At 42.7% G+C, this 4,398-nt stretch overlaps 1 pseudogene; it reads left to right on the top strand.

Annotated features, from left to right (window-relative positions):
- Positions 1-4,294: 4,294 nt before the first annotated feature.
- LOC138499005 (U2 spliceosomal RNA) lies at positions 4,295-4,398 on the top strand (annotated as a pseudogene).

A 4,398-nucleotide genomic window follows, 5' to 3' on the forward strand; every position in this document is an offset into this window, starting at 1 on the left:
CGCCGTTAGGTCAATGGCTTCCGACATGGAGGCCTGGTCATCGCTAGTCCCCGCATCACTTTCGGCAGTTGCGGCTGCTGGGGATGAACATTCGGCCTGCGACATGCTGTAGGCCGCCCACCGGTTCAAGCAGCGTTCCTTAAGGGACTTAGGGAGCAGGAGTTTACAGGCCGTGCAACTTGCTTTGTTGTGATTGAGTGGAAGACAATTGTTACCCTGTCTTTCCACGGATATTTGGCCCTACCCGAAGTCTCTGTAAATAAATCCTGAAGCCAAGTATGTTCCATTGCAAACCAGAATTTGTATGCCAAAGTTAACCTAATGATACTACCCCTGAAGAAGTCCCCATAGTCGTTTCATGACGTGAAGTGGGACGAAACATGTACGGCTGAAACCAGCAGCATTTTTGAGCAAATATGCTACTTAACCATGCTACTTAACCTCTGGGTGGTAATGTGGGCCAAATATTAGAGGCATTGCTATTTAAAGATCTATTCTACAGTAGTATGACACATATACCAAAGTGTCAGACCCATTTTCTGTAATTGGTCAGTGTCAAGTGTCGGAGTACGCGTTCTTAATTAGTCTTGATCTGTATCTGTACACACACTTGTTATTGCACTGATCACTACAAAAGGGGTGAACAAATCACTTTTTTGCAGTTTTTTAATGATACCTATGTGAATAAAGTATATTTTTGTATTCACCGTCTTTCTGTCTTTGCGCTCTGTCTATGGTAATAAAAGTACCCAATATCTATACATAGCATAAGCAGAAATAAAAGGCAATAAAAGGCATGGAAGGCAATACAAAGCATTTGCAGAAATAAAAGGCATTAAAAGGCATGGCAGGCATTAAAAAGCACGACCAGAAATAAAATGCATTAAAAGGCATGGAAGGCAATAAAAAGCATGAGCAGAAATAAAAGGCATTCAAAGATATGGAAGGCATTAAAAAGCATGAGCAGAAATAAAAGGCATTAAAGGGCATGGAAGGCAATAAAAAACATTGGCAGGACTAAAATGCATTAAAAGGCATGGAAGGCATTACACTCCTGGAAGACCAAAGGCATAATTGAAAGTATTGCAACATTACCACTCCCCCGACTATGTCTGCCCAGGCTTACACAACTATGAAACAGGCCGGCACCACTGGGGTACCCGTACCCGCAAAGGGGTGATCCTAGAGGGTCCAATGATTGTTCTCAGTTTTTAGAAAGCCTTCTCGCCTAGGCTAGTAATGAGAGTGAGAAAGACAGCAATGGGTGTAAGACTGAACCACTGACAATCTCTGATGACAGACAACATATCTAAGAGGAAAACCCAAGAGGCTAAACAGTGTGGAGGCTGGGACAGGGTGGGGGTCAAGAATGGCATGATTGTGAGAGTAGCAGAGAAGGACAGCAGAGGGTACTAGAATGGAGATTAATAGAAAGAGTAAAAGAAGTGGGAGTGAGAGGTGGTGATAGACAAAGGGGAGTGGGGAGTGTGTGGGATCCTTGACAGCTTAGTGAGAATAGGGAGTTATGTACGGGATGGGGTGGATGGGTGAGAGCATAAAACGTGGGAGAGAGCGGGTAGGGTGGGTGTGAGAGATTAACAATGCTGGTATGAGAGAGAGGAGGCTAGACAGCAAGGCTGTGAGTGGATGCTTTTGATTGAGAATTGGTTGGGTGGTGACGAGGAGGGAGCAATGCGTGGGGACGAGTAGGTTGCGGATTAGAGTCAGTAAGTGAAGGATGGGTTGGCGGCGTAGATCGGACAAAGTGAGACCCACAACGGACATTGGACACAACGGACATTTAGTTGATTCCCTCAGAGGTGATTTGGAAGGGCTTCCAATGTTCGACCGAGCAGAAGACAAGAACCCCATTTCCGGCAAAATATTTCATTTACCTTAGAACATCAAAACGGAACACGCCATGACTTTGAAGTCCCCGATCACCCCAAGAAATGGGCAGCTTCTCTGCCATGCTTTACATCTGGCACTGATTGGGAGTCAGGCAAACATTTTTAAACTTGATACCCTTCTCAAGAGGGAGCCTGTAGAACAGGATTAACTGGGGAGAATGGTATGCTGCCAAGTTTACGTTTTCTGGCACCTCTCATCCTTCTGGAAAATGATTGAGGAACAGCCTTTAGGGGGGCACACGTGTGAAGAAAGGCACAACATCCGATGTCAGAATAGTGCAATAATATTGTCGCTCATCAGGCTCCAATGAAAAGCACCACCAAGAGATAAGCAATGTTCAGGGAACACCAGTTTCCAACCATTACAGGAAACCAAGATTTTACCAAACTGTGAAGGCATGACATCAGTATCATGGATGTTTGGGCGCATCTTCGTCTTTTCAGTGTCCGAAACAAGACTAAACTCTGATCAGCTGAAGTTGGACAGTGTAGTCAATAAAAAGCATGGGATTTATCTTACAAATAATTCAAAGGGTAGCAATAAAGATTATTGGGAATGTATTACAACACTCAAATCCCCCCCCCCCAGAGAAGACATCCTGTTTGGATGTTGGCAAGAGAAAAGCCCATTCACTGTCCCTTGCCTGCAAGATTGATTTGAGAGACATACATATTTTGTTTTGCTGAAATAATAGTCTCCTTATATCTGTGACGTCCACCTCAGGGTATTCAGGTTCTCTATGGTATTGAATGTTCACACATCCGGTACACATAAGCTGGCAGATTTTGTTTAGATCCTGTGAATACCCAGGTGCATTTGGTTTAGGATTAAGCCTTTTCCTTGTCTGAGGGCCAATAATGTTTGCTATGGTGGTGAAGGAATGACTATAATCACCTTCATCATTTCCTTGTCTGAGGGGCAATAATGTCTGCTACAGTGGTGAAGGAATGACTATAATCACCTTCATCATTTCCTTGTCTAATGGCCAATAATGCCGGCTACGGTGGTGAAGGAATGACTATAATCACCTTCATCATTTCCTTGTCTAATGGCCAATAATGCATGCTACGGTGGTGAAGGAATGACTATAATCACCTTCATCATTTCCTTGTCTGAGGGGCAATAATGTCTGCTACAGTGGTGAAGGAATGACTATAATCACCTTTATCATTTCCTTGTCTGAGGGTCAATAATGCCTGCTACGGTCATGAAGTAATGACTATAATCACCTTCATCATTTCCTTGTCTGAGGGTCAATAATGTCTGCTATGGTGGTTAAATAATGACTATAATCACCTTCATCATTTCCTTGTCTGAGGGGCAATAATGTCTGCTACGGTGGTGAAGGAATGACTATAATCAACTTCATCATTTCCTTGTATGAGGGTCAATAATGTCTGCTACGGTGGTGAAGGAATGATTATAATCACATTCATCATTTCCTTGTCTGAGGGGCAATAATGTCTGCTACGGTGGTGAAGGAATGACTATAATCACATTCCTCATTTCCTTGTCTGAGGGGCAATAATGTCTGCTACGGTGGTGAAGGAATGACTATAATCACCTTCATCATTTCCTTGTCTAAGGGGAAATAATGCCTGCTACGGTGGTGAAATAATGACTATAATCACCTTCATCATTTCCTTGTCTGAGGGGCAATAATGTCTGCTACAGTGGTAAATGAATGACTATAATCACCTTCATCATTTCCTTGTCTGAGGGTCAATAATGTCTGCTACGGTGGTGAAGGAATGACTATAATCACATTCCTCATTTCCTTGTCTGAGGGGAAATAATGTATGCTACGGTGGTGAAGGAATGACTATAATCACCTTCACTATTTCCTTGTCTGAGGGGCAATAATGTCTGCTACGGTGGTGAAGGAATGACTATAATCACCTTCATCATTTCCTTGTCTGAGGGACAATAATGTCTGCTACGGTGGTGAAGGAATGACTATAATCACCTTCATCATTTCCTTGTCTTAGGGTCAATAATGCCTGCTACGGTGGTGAAGGAATGACTATAATCACCTTCATCATTTCCTTGTCTGAGGGGCAATAATGTCTGCTATGGTGGTGAAGGAATGACTTTAATCACCTTCCTCATTTTCTTGTTTGAGGGTCAATAATGTCTGCTACAGTGGTGAAGGAATGACTATAATCACCTTCATCATTTCCATGTCTTAGGGTCAATAATATATGCCAGGGTAGGGCAGGGAAGACTATAATCATCTTGAGGGTCAATAATGTCTGCTACAGTGGTGAAGGAATGGCTATAATCGCCTTCATCATGTCCTTGTCTGAGGGTCAATAATGTCTGCTATGGTAGTACAGGGAATATTATAATTACCTTGAGGGTCAATAATGTCTGTTATGGTAGTATTACTTCTTGGCCTTTTGGCTGAGATCAAGTGTATCTGTTCTTATCAGTTTAATAATGTCTGCTTCGGTGGTGAAGAAATTACTATAATAACCTTCATCATTT

Source organism: Ambystoma mexicanum, chromosome 5q (genome assembly GCF_040938575.1).
Source record: "Ambystoma mexicanum isolate Mex_15411 chromosome 5q, UKY_AmexF1_1, whole genome shotgun sequence".
NCBI lineage: Eukaryota > Metazoa > Chordata > Amphibia > Caudata > Ambystomatidae > Ambystoma > Ambystoma mexicanum.